The sequence below is a fragment of the Sturnus vulgaris genome, chromosome 4, assembly GCF_052056855.1.
Source record: "Sturnus vulgaris isolate bStuVul1 chromosome 4, bStuVul1.hap1, whole genome shotgun sequence".
Classification (NCBI taxonomy): domain Eukaryota; kingdom Metazoa; phylum Chordata; class Aves; order Passeriformes; family Sturnidae; genus Sturnus; species Sturnus vulgaris.
In genome coordinates, this window is record NC_142246.1 from 71,771,569 (window position 1) to 71,784,689 (window position 13,121).

The window sequence follows — 13,121 nt, forward strand, 5'->3', positions numbered from 1 at the left end:
GAGAAAAGTCAGGTTTTACTGAGTAATCAGACCAGTTCTGGTCAGACTCCATTATCAGCATTGCTAGGAAAGGAATCAGTCTAAGCTGAGTTTAGTGGTAAAGGAACCTAACAGTGTTGTTTCTCTGGTAACAGAAAAATTGTGCAAAGAGATCAATGTGTTCACAGGAAAGGCCATTAAAATTCTCTTATTGCAGCACAATTTTGCTTTGTTGTTGATATCTTTTTCAGTGCTCTTCTCACTGGCTTTCTAAATTCTAGTGAAAAATAATCTTTTTTTTCTTTCACAGATAAAATTATTTTTCAGCTATAAACGAAACCAGGATTTTTTCTAGATAAAATAACCTGAAGTTTGTTGGTTTATTTACAAATGCCACTTGGAAATGTGGCTTTGACCTAATGAGTGTTATTGCTGAGCCTCAAGCTCTGTGCTCCTGCATGGCCCCACGTCCCTGCCTGTGTGACTGGATGTCAGCTTTGAGAAATGACCTGTCCTTGCACGGGGGCTGAGGGGTGTGTGCCATGTTTGGAGATAAAGGCTGGTAATTGGGAAAAGCTCTTACTAATTTTTATACTTGTTTATGACAGTAGAAAATGAAATATTCCTGGGTGGCAGAAAGAGCAACAAGGAAACAGAATAACCTGTTAATGGTGAGAATGATAGTTGGATAAATAGTCCCAGTGGTGACACCAGGAAAAAGAGGCTGCTTTTTAATTCAAGGAGCAAAATGGAAGCACTTGGTAAATTCATGAAAACACATAGTATTATAGTACTGAAAAAAAGTAACATGGTGGAATAACATCCACAACACAACTTGAAGATTTTACATAGTACACAGAAGGAAAATGGGAGTGAGAAAAGTACACAGAATCCAGATGAAGTATGAGTTGGTTCATTTTAAGTGAGAACTATAGGCAGGAACATATCTGTCACTGCAGTTGTCACTTTTAATAGGACATATTTTGGTTCACAGCAGCTCTTAGCGTGAAGTCAATTGCGTGGATATAAACAGGGAAAGACTGGAATTTCTTTGAGTTAAAAGAGGAAAATCTATCACAAATGTATGTAAAAAGTGTGGGAAAGGGGAGGGAAAGTGTATAAAGAACTCTAAAAATAATGAGAAGATTATTTCCAGAAAACATAGGATTGAATAAGAACCCCCAAACACTAGAATGAACGGATGGATGAAGAAAACAGTCATGGTTTGGAGATCAAGAAATTCGGGGCTAAAACCACATTTGACTAAAGTCAAACAAAGTCTGATTTTACAAAAATTATTAAAATATATGTCCAAGTTGTCTTGGAATGACTAATGATGGCAGCCTACTCCACAATTCCCAGCTTTATACCCAAAAATGGTTGCTGGATCTTTAAGGCCTGGGCCTGGGGGGCTTTTGGGCTCTGTCTTTGGGAATTTTTGAAGCCTCACAGCCCAGTGACACCGTGTGGTTCACTTTTGCTTGGCTAACTTGGTTTTCTTGACCCAAGCAAAAAAGCTTTTCCCTTCCCTGGCTCAGGGGAGCTGCCATCTTCCAGCTGCCTCCAGGTGAGCTGAGGCCAGGGCACCTGTTTGCTTTTCTTCCTTGCCTTGGGGGTGTTCTGTTGTTAGTAAACTGTTGGTTTTGGTTTTTGGGGATTTTTCCCCCATTTTCTTAGTATTCATTTTCTGTTTGTGGAGAGGAATTGTTGAAACTCTTTAAAGAAGAGTACTCAATGCAGACTGTCCTCTCTCATATTTATCTCAAAACTGAGACACAAGTATATTTTAATCTGCATAAAATCTGGGACATTATCAAATAGAGCAAATCATTCAGACAGAACTGAATTATCATCAAAACTATAATAATGGGATTTATAAAATGAGGCAATATTTTCTTGGTGACAGGTAACAAGAATTTTCATCAAGAACTGAAGACATGATCTGGAGGAAATGATAGAGATGGAAAAGGACCAGCTCTAAATACCAGAAGGTACACACCAAAGCTGGTGAAAATGCAGCTGTGGTTGTAGAGGACATCCAGCAAGGTAATTCCAAAAGAAAAATATTCATACTATTGGAAAAGAATGATGGGCTCTCACTCAGGAAGCCATAAACAGTGTGAGTCCCCCACTCAGGAGGGCTGGGGCTGGAGAGATGCAGAGGGCCTAGAAGGGAATGGAAAATGAGAAGCAGAACTGTGTTTGATGGGATTAGACTCAAGGGAGACAGACAGACAATACTTTATATCTGTATTAAAACTGCATCAGAAGTGTGGATACTAGAGGCAGAAGAAACAACTAGTTTTTAACTAGTTATGTATAAATGGACTCTGAAAATTAGAAGTGGGTTTCTGATCATTAAATGTGGCAAAGTTTGCCGCAGTCCCCAAGAAAGAGCAGTGAAAGAATTGCAGTAGTAGTCCAAGTCTGAAGTTTGCAGCAACTGAAAGATTTTATGTGTTGCTAAGTAATTGTCATTTTCTTGGTTTAGCTTCTCTCACTATATATATTTAACCTTTAATGAGTAGTGACTCAAAAATTAAGCTTTTCATCTTCTGAGACTCATTTTCAGGCCCTGCAGTCAGATATTTATTCATTAAACTCTGTGATGCATCAGAGCTACTTGTCTGCTCTTGGATATCATGAATACAAACATTTGCCATCGGGTTGTTTACAGTGTCAGTCCTGAATAAACATGCAGGAATTACCAGGTGGTTACATTGTTTTAGGTATGACAGATCTATGGCCTGATATTGCTGGTTTATTATCTGTTTATTTTAAGACATTTAATTTAGTGCTGGGGGAGTAAACTCCTCCAAAGCAATAAACATCTGTTGCTGTTGTTACTCTGAGCATTTGCAGCCCATAATGTTCTTGTCCCCTCTGGTAGCCAAAGGTAAATAAGGCAACATCACTCAAATGTCAGTGTGGAGGGACCTGGGTGAGGAGGGGACAATGTGTGACTACAGAATTAGGTCAGAATTTTCTTCCTGAGAACATCTTTTCTGTGGGAGTTCACATATAAATAATATGGAAATTGGAATTTAAATGACAGTTTAGTATCAAAAAATTTATTTCAAAATGCATATATTAGTTTTGCATAAGTATATTTTAAAAAAAGCCCCAAGCAACCCTCCCAATAAACCAGGAGTGAATATTTCTGCCTTTGGGTCAATGCTTTCTAAACTGCAGTCAGATTTCCACTCAGTTTAGGCTATTTCCTTTCAGCCTTTAAGTTGGAAAAGATGATGAGTGGTTATATATTTACATCAGGTAATTGGTATTCCATAGATAGGAAAGGTGGATTTGTTAGTGCTCCTCATTGTCACGATCCCCCACCACATTTGACTGTCAGACCTTATTTTCAGGTGTGTTTGTGGCTTCAAAGTGCATGTGACCTTCCTTCCTTCCTTCCCCTGCCACTGTCTCCTTTTAGATAACTTCTGCCTGCTATTTCAGCTAAAATAGCCATTTTCTAAAACTGAATTAAAGAAAAATTCTTACTAGCCTTGCTAATAAAATCACATAAGCATTTAATCCAAATGATCTCATATTCTCTGTATGGTGGAGCAGAGGCTTGAGATCAGAGGAACAATCTTGTGCCTGGGATGAGTTCTTTCCATCCCTGTGAAATTTGCCTATCAAGTCACCAGGCTCTGAAAAATCCCATTTTACAGACATTTACTAGAAACATATGGATTTTGGTAGCTGAAGGCTCTGAAAATGCCTAGGGCACTAAAGCTTCTCCAGAAATGCAGCCTCTGAGTGAACTGTTGCTGTTATCACTCCTCCCCACTGCAGCAGCTTTTCCTGAAGGGACTGGGACCATGGAGACCCTGGCTGCTCATGCTGTCACCAGTCCTTGACTACAAGATGGAACATCCAGGGTCTAATTTGGATAGCACTGGATACCTTTCCTTTTTATTTTTCTTCTGCAAAATATTTCTAGGAAAAGGAAGGAAGAGAACAGAAGTATGCTCTGGCTTAATTTTTTTTTTTTTAAGGAAATTTATTTTCTGTGCAATTTTAATTGTAGTGTTGAACATTATAGAAGAACTTGGAATGACTAGAAAAGAAGTGGTGCCCTTTGAGGAAAAGCAAGGCCTTTTATTCAGCCCTGTGTTTAGCCACAGAGTGAGGGTAGGTAATTAAATAATAATTATGTTAATAACCTCACTTACCACCCCAGGACATAGACATGGAAATACTCCTGCAGTCAGAGCACCTTCAGCAAGCACCTCTTCACATTCCACACCTGTGACATCTTGATATGATGTTGTGCCATAACAAATGGGAAGATAACCTCACTTTTCTGCCCATCCATTTTTCTTGTCCTCACCCAAATTATTAAACAGAAAGTGATAAACACAGCAATTTCAGCATTCAGTGAAACTACCATTTTTTCTTACTCCATCTTTCTTTGAGGGATATTTCTCAAGTCCCAGTTTCTTTATACATGTGGAAAGAATGCAAAACATAAACCCTTCTGAATCATGTTTTCTAAGCCATTTTGTCATCTCTGTTGTTCTCATCTGCTTGGATTTCAATTTGTCTTTTTAAAATGTCATGTCCCAAAAGGAATCAAATCAGTCCTGCTGCTGAAGCCTGAGCATTGCTGAGCAGAGCAGAAGGATTATTGTGCTGGTTTGACACATCCTGTTGTTGTTAATATAATCATGTGTAGCATTTGTCCTTTCTTTTGTGTAAGCATCTTATATGTGAATTGCAAGCAGTTTATGATTTAACTTCTAATAACTGTGTCTGTCTTTGTAGGAGTGTTCCTTGGCCCACATTTCTCATAAATACTTGCTTTGGGTTCAATATTCACTAACATTGCAATCTTTTGGACTGTAAAAAAAATATCTATTTTAAAGAGTACATATAAAATGCATTAGGCAATGGAAGACTAAGACAAAATGACTCTCTGTGGCAGGGAATATGCAGGGAATATCACAGAATCACAGGACTTGTTTTGTGGCAGCCCAGCAATCCAAAGATATTTTTTCATCGTTGTTTAATGAATCTGAAGTAACTTGATTGTCATGGTGAATAGAGCCAGCCATGAGTGCTGCATTTTAATCACCCTGACATACTGCAGCAGGGCTCAGTGCTATTGCTGTTAATTCAGGGGACATGAACACAGTGATGGTGACATTTGAAACAGAAGGGACAGTAGGCACTTTATGGGAGAATACAGAAATGTGCTACCAAGATGTCACAGCTACAGATACCACCTCCTGAGTGTTGAAATGGATGTGGAAATCAGGAGTTGAAATAAATTGAAATTCCTACTCTAGATCACTTTACTTTTTCACTGCCAAATATTCTGCCTTCTTAATATCTAAGTTCTACAGATGCCATAGTCCATTGTCTGTTTTCTCTCCTGTGACCACGTTGACCACAACTTCTCACAGTGGGAAAAAAATACTAGAGCTCTTCAAGTCCCTGGTTCCTCTCAGAGCAGATTATATACAATTTTAGTAGTTTTCCCACAGATCAGAGAATAAAAAAATCGATCTTTTCTGAGACCCTCAGAGTTCAAAGTGGTCAATCAGGAGTATGTGCTTGGCAGGAGAAGGTAATAAGTCAGTGCTCAGATGTTAAAAATATCAGATCAGAAATATGAGGTAACCACTCATTGACTGCTGCTAATGAAAATGCATGAGATTTACTTGGAGATTGATCATGTTAAAGAAACGTGTTTTCTAGAATAAAATGGAATTAGTGCATGGGCCCAGCTGTAAAATATGTTGAGCAGGCCCTGTTCCCATAGCGTGGCAATTTTGCAGTAGCTTCACTATGGGCACAGTCATTTCCACACCAAGAATATTTTTGTATGGACTAAATGTGGCCACGTATGGGGGTAGTGGAGAACAATTACTAGACTTGAAATCCCCTCCCTGATTTATCCCACCATGGCTTCCATTTGCAGACAATCTGGTCTCATTCCTTCTGGCTCGTTTGTGCAAACTCCTGCAAGAGAAGTCAAGAGAAGAATGAGAGCAGTTTAAAATCTCAAACTGTGGATGATTTCTCTGAGAGTTGTGGGCACTTAGCACCTGTAGGATTGAGCCTCGAGGCACTTATTTTTCCTTCACATTCAGACAAGTCTTCATTTCTTGAAAAATGGATTCTCAGGGTTCCCTGTTGCTGTAATTCTATTAGGGAAAATGGCTGGAATATGAGGGAAGGCAAATGTTCCATTAACACATTAACTAGTCCTAGCACTATCTCCCTTCCCTTACTTTTCATTGCAAAAGTAATGAAGTCAGCTTTGCACGGCAGTTTTCAGCATTGTGGAATGAAGGATAAGACACCCACGAAATTCTCCACTGGACCATTTTCTCTGGGTAAAATTCAGGGTCATGATTTTGGTAGAGGAAGAGAATCCTTGAGAGCAAAAACTCTGCCTAACAGAGTGCTGTACTCAGGCTGCACTCAGCTTGATTTCAGTGGGGAAGAGAGTGCATGTGGACTGGGCAAATGGGCAGAGTTGGGTGATTTGAGAGCTGGTTTTGGTTCTGTTGTACACAGACCTGCAGGATGGTGGAGTTTTGACCTCTGCAAGCACAAGAGAAGCGTGGAGAAGTCATGGAAAGTCAGATGAATTGTTCTGAAATATGCCCCAAAAAATCTGATTATTTATTGCAAGTGCCCAGTCACTGCATTACATGTGCCAGAGCCTGTGGTCAGTGATGAGAGGGCAAACACTGCTGTGGGAGAAGGGCTAATACATTTCTATCTCCATTGATTGCAGAGTTACTGGACACAAAAGCCTAAATTATAGTTTTATTAATTTAGGTGTGGTGTACCCAGTCAAAATTCTGCCACGTGATTACAATGACAAGTAAAATTTTCTGATAAAGAGAAAAGATAAATCTTTGTAAATTGATTTATTTTGATAAGAATGCGAATATCGTGATTTTGGTTATGTTAACCACTTAAACCTCCCGTTTTTGATGGAAATCCATGTAGTCAATACACACTCAATGGCAGTTAGGAGGTTCTGAGCCTGGATATATGTTTTCAAATGCAGATATGAAATAGACTATAAAATACAAATACTTTTTCTTTCACTAAAACTGAAGTTGCACACAGTGACAATTTGAGTTACAAATTACAAGATGATTTTTCTTTTAGATTGTGATTTAAATAAATCTTTCACCCTTACATTCTGTGTGTTTTGAGGAGGGATTATAAAGAAATAGGAGAAAGTTATAAAACAGGAATTGATAAAAGGCTTATTTGGTGTTTGGAAGTCCTGTGCAAGCAGCTAAAAAAGCCTTTGGAACAGAACCAATCTCTGTGAAAGCTTTATTGATTACACAGAGAAAAGTCCATTTTAAACACTTTCATAGCCCTGTGTTGCCTGAGGAAGCAAAATCTATTACACTTAGATTATGAACTTTTTGTTTATGAACTCAGCTGTCTTAGTGGACAGCTGGAAGGAACCAGCATTATTATTTCCTCTGTCTATAAAGCAGAGTTATCAAAAAGCCCCTATTTTTTCCCATGTGTCTGCTGCTGCTGTTTTCAAACCATACATAGTGAGAGGTGTTTTGCCACATACTCCAGCTGGGGCTGGAATGGCTGGATCCTGGCATGGCTTTCCAGGTCAGGGAGCTTCTCAGCTCCTCCCACACCTCCAGAGGGTAAGATCCGGGCTGTACTCCCTGATTAGTGTTTGTGTAATTGCTCCAATTGCTCCAGGCATTTTTCAGGCTCCTGGTTGTTGTGTTGTGTTAGGAGAATGACTCGGATCTATCCGTGGTTAAATAAGCTGTGAAATAAGCTGCCCAAACAACTATCACTCATCAAGGTGATAAAGCTGCTCTAAAACAAAGGATTTCCACCTCTCTTTGACCTAAAGAAAAGTCTAAGCCAGAAAGATGAGAGAGAAAAAGTGATTACTTTTCTTTCCCTTTCCTTAAAAGAGGTGAATGTCAGGCTGCAATGGAGGAGAGAGTCTGGATTTGGAAGGTGCAAGAAATCTCTACCTCCTGGGGAAAATAATAGAAGCTGCTGGAGAGTTAGGAGGAGAGAAGGGCACGGTGAGGCTCAGAAGGACAGCAGGGTCTCTCTCAGCTGAAATCAGCAGTGGCTGTGAAACTCGTGGGCTGTGCAGGTCAGCTCTGCCTGTGGTGGCTGAGATTGCAGCCAGTGCGACTGAACTAATTCCTGGAGAGCAGCAAAGGTGAATTTTGTGTACTCTGTGTGGTCACATATTTCTTCTGGCCTCCAGTGATGGGGCTGACATTTGGCATCTCATTGAGGGTGAAATGATGTGACCTGCTTGTTCTAGCGTCAGGTCTTTTATCAATTTGGGCTCATACCATCAATCCAGCTGAAATTGGTACCTGTAAGTTCTTTAAGTCTCAGGAACTGTGAAGTTGATTAAATTGACTCTGAACCAGCATCTTCAAACACTGCTGCCTGTCCCCTCCGTTCCCCCAAAGCTCAAAGCCTGTAGAGAAAAGGGTAAAAATGATAAAATGCCTAACTTACTTCCACCTAAATCTTTCCTTGGAGCTTACAGTTCTTTTCCCTCCAACTGACCCTCATTTCTGACTGTGACAAACAGGCTGTGCTGTTCACAGCATGTTTTCTCTCTCCTCTTGTGATACCTTGCCAGCCTGACAAGTTTTAATGACTCCTTGAAATATTTTTTTTTTTTTTTTTTAGCAACAAAACAGAGAAGGATGTGAGAAAGATTTCTCACCTCCAATATCAAAAGTTAGAGCCTGCTCATTTGGACAATAGCACCAGGTAGCTGCACTTTTACCATTGATTTATGTCTCAGAAGATGTGGATAAACACAGTAATACTGGGAGAATGCCTCAAAGCACTCACAGTTCTATTCTCTTTTACTCAGCTTCTCTTTTTGATATCATTCTGAAGGAAAGCTTTAGCAGAAGAGTTGTGGCAGATTGTCAGGCATTCAAGTAGATTAAATTTCTTTCTTAGACTGAACATTGTAGGAAAGCTTTGCTGGAGAATTAGAAAATAATGCAATGAAATTATAGAATCCTTGCAAAATTAACAAACTCCCTACATTTAAGATCTAGGCATACCAGCTTTAATTTCTGTTGGCTGTGATCTTGCAGGGTTTTTATGACAGTCTTACAGAGATAGGTTTAAAATGGGAAACTTTCCAAAAACAGTGTATTAGGATTCTGCAGCACTTGTCTCTGTACAAGCCACAGTCAAAATTAATCAAAATGTTTGCTCTTGATATGAGCAATAAGGGTTTGCAAAAATTGCTGCAAGTGTAGCAAAAGGTATGATTGGATGAGTGGGAACTGGTTTTTTCCTCAAAATGCCTTTATTTTGCTAAGTTTTTTACCAGCAGAGACTCAGTGTTGAATGTGCACTGGTATCTGAAAGCTGTTTAGAAGAAATTCCAGATCCTTCTTAGTGGGAAGTATGGGAGACATTGATTTTTAGGGAAAGATCAATCCTGATTTCAAAGAATTAGACTTTCCAATTATTAAACAAGATAATGAAAAAATACATATATATATATTTCAGTCTCACCAAATGGGTGTTTGTGTTTGATTTCTGCTACAAGAGTATTTGGTGAAACTGTTAATTTTATTAAGCCATGTTTCTTTAAAGGTGTTTTACTCCAGTTACAACTTACCAAGTTCTTTATAGCTGCTGAAAGTGCTCTGTGATTAAATAAGGGTCTCTAAATAAATGTTTGTGAACTTTAAACAAATTACCTCGATTCGAGGTTTCTGTCTGACACCTGATGTATCTGTGTTGTCTGAAACTGTGCTGCCTGAAAGGAGGGATACTATTGACAAGCTTTAAATTGGTCTCTTTGGTTTTACTGAATTTTAATTAAAAAAGAATTGGAGTTCTTTAAAGTAGACATTGGAAAGGAAGATTATATTGGTGAAAAATTGCGTGGGTAATTTACAAACATGTCTTCCAATAGCAGCCAGCCATTTTCAGTGCAAACCAGACTTAACAGGCTAGGTTAGTCAAATTTAATTAATTTGCCTTCATGTATCTTTTGGCATATTGTTAATCTTCTTCTTAGGTTTATTCAGGCTTTAACAACCAGAGCAGAAGCACAGCTCTGTGAGCAGGTGCTGGAGATAGATTTGAACATCAGGTGTGTGCTGCCAGGGAGTTAGAATGGCTCAGATTCCTTCTCCCAGCCTTTCCTGCTTCCCCTGTGTGTTCTGTGCACATGGAAATGTGAGACTTGAGTGATTTAAGAACCATTGTCCTGAAGATTTTCTCTCTTCTCTAGAACCCTTTTTTTTTCCAACAAATGCTCTAAGTTCATTACTTTCAGCTAGTATTTTTTGTTCTAGCTGTAATGTTAAGACTCCAGGTTAGAGTTTGGTTTAGTAAGTAAGCAGTGGCATGTGTGGTGTCATTAAAAAAAATCCCACCAGATTCAAGAGATGAAGAGCAGCAATGTAAATAAGCAAGGTAAAAGAAAAAATTTGGTTTCTCTTTCTTGCTACAAGTTTACTTAGCTTTTTGTCTGGGCAGACTTTTGATCGATTGTAGCCCTGGAACTGTAAAAATAAAACTTATTTTAACCTGTATTATCAGCAATGTGTGGTAAAAAGGCTTGCTTGCCCCCCTTACCCACCATATCACCTCTAACTTATTATCAACACAGAGCACTCTAGATCTTCCTAGTAAGTATTAAGTTTCTGTAGCCATGCCAATTTGTGCAAATTCTTAAAAAATATCTTCAAAAATTAAGTACTTGCCTCATTAGTCTGATCTGCAGGAAATAGAGCATTATCAATTATAAATAAAATACTTTAAATGCAGCTTAATTAGTTCCATTTGTGGAGCATTAGCTAAATCTGGTTCTGCTATTATAAAAATAACACTAAGATAGCCATAATATATTTAGGTAGATAAGCTAAATGTTTTAGCTTCCCTTTTAAATGGGCACCTTTATACCTCTCTGATCCCTTTGAGGCTGGACTTGGTATCTTTATTCATAGTACCATTTCCTTACTCTGTCATTGTTTACTGCAGGAATTCATGAGGACACTGGTGTCTTCCAGACACCTTAATCCCATACAGTTTATTAACATTTCAAAAGATCTTCCCCGGAGTCACAGATAGCATCAGCTGTGGGAAAAAAAATGCGACTTTTTTTGTATTAAGTTTGTTGTTTGCTCTGCTCAGAAGTACTAACAGCTTTCCTCTGAAACAACAGCTTGGTTTCCAAATTTCAACTGTAGTGATGCATTTAGAGCATCAAAATTGAACTCCCTGAGTTAGAATTGTCAGAATTGACATCCTTGTGCAGAATTTTGGACAAAGGGATTACAGATGCTACTGGTGTGAGGAGGGAAAAAGTGCTCAGTCAGAGATTGAGCCTAATGAAGCACCTCAGTGAAAACTGGAGGGGGAATGAGAAAGGTTCTGCACAGGAAGAGATGAAAGAACAGACAGAATAAGAAGGAAGAGGTGAGATGAGAGAAGTCAGGCTAGCAGAAGAATGAAAAGAAATATAAATAAGGTAGAAAAATGTTAAGGGTGACTGCCAGGTCAGAGGGTACAGAAATCTGTGATGGATCAGAGCCTGGAAAGGAGAAGGTCCCTGCACACTGTCATGGGGAATTTCTATGAACAGCTGGATTTTGGCTGGTGTGGAGGGAAAGGGGCCTCGGGCAGTTTCTGTAAACAATGAGGTGAGAGGGACAGGAGTGATGTTCAGCCCATGGTGAGGGTGGAGGCTGGGACACCAGTCCCTGCATCCAGAAAGGCCAGTGAAATCACACAGGGGTGACAGGGGCTGCAGACTGGAGGGGAAAAGCAAATTCTGGTGTTCACATTCAGTTCCAGCCCAAACACAACAAGGACTTTACAGCCAGGCTACAAAATATGACTGGGGAATACAGAGATTGGCAAAATTCATCACTTTGTTTAGTGTTCAGGAGACACTGCCATTATCAGCTGCAGTTCCACACTTAGGGAAGATGAGGCATAGAATTTGATTATTTTAGAGGAAGAGTTTGAGGCTTCTAATAGTTGGGTCCTGTAATCCATACATTTTATGTGTTATGAATATATTAAATGCATTTAATGATGAAAATTGAAGGAATGGCTTGGATGACGTGCCAATATTTCTGTATTAAACAAGGTTTTAGCTTTCAAATTAATATCTGAAATACTGTGAAAAGAATGTGCTTTTTCTTGTTACTACTTAGATTTTCTTTTTTTTAATCGAGGTTTCAGATATCAAACTAGATTTATGGAGAACTGTTGTTTTCCTTCATTACATGGATTTTTTTAATGAAGGTTCTAGGTGGTAAGAACTCTATCCTGTCTGTGTAACCAATCACATTAATCTCTGAAGGGCTTTTTAAATGTATTTTAGTAACATGATTAGAAAAGGAAAATGCCAGAGCTATATTTGTCCTTTCAGAAGACACTAGATACTAAAAGAAAGCCATCTTAGCAAATGAATTTTTATGATGTAAGCTGGGCATGAATTCAAAACACTATTACACTTGGAACATAAATGTGTTAAACTGAAATAACAAAATTAGAGCAGACAATAAATAAAACTGGGGGGGGTGGGGGTGTTTTTACTGCCTTAACAAAATGAACTCCTCATAATCATGGCAATGATCACGATGTCACTAATGGAAGGATCTTTGTGGGAAGCAGAGCAGACTGCCTCGTTCCAGCATGTTCACCCATTATCCATAGGGTTCAATCAGTGCCATTCTTTTATCTGGTGCCAAATGCCACATACCATTGGTTATGTTTATACAGTGGTTGTGATGAAAGCATCAGCCAACAGCAGCAAAGCCCCAAAAGTCACCTCCACAGCAAATCCCTCTCAGTTTATTCATGCCACTGAAGAATGGCACTACCCTTCTGAACAGATGGGGAGCATTTAATATTATAGTACAATAAAAAAATCCTTAATCAAAGAGCAGTACATTAAAAGAATTAGAGAAGGTTAATACTGGAGGCTTAATGCAGGGGAACAGCTTTTTTATTGAATTCCTTTGGAACCCATTTTGCCTTTCTGCACACTTCAGCATGCAGCATTAGCTGAGGAAAATTGTGGTGGAGTACAGGACAAGGACAAAAGAGGCAGAGGGTGAAGAAAGAATTGGTGTAAAGAGAGATCCAAGCATCATTCC

The 13,121-nt window shown here is 39.0% G+C and overlaps 1 long non-coding RNA gene across 1 annotated transcript in view; it reads left to right on the forward strand.

Annotated features, from left to right (window-relative positions):
• Nucleotides 1-13,121, forward strand: part of LOC148224094 (uncharacterized) — a 129,223-nt gene that overhangs the window by 83,145 nt on the left and 32,957 nt on the right. Inside the window, exons 8-9 of the long non-coding RNA XR_015803468.1 lie at nt 1,886-2,025; nt 4,016-4,119. This is a non-coding gene — a long non-coding RNA (uncharacterized LOC148224094). The remainder of the gene's footprint in view (nt 1-1,885; nt 2,026-4,015; nt 4,120-13,121) is intronic.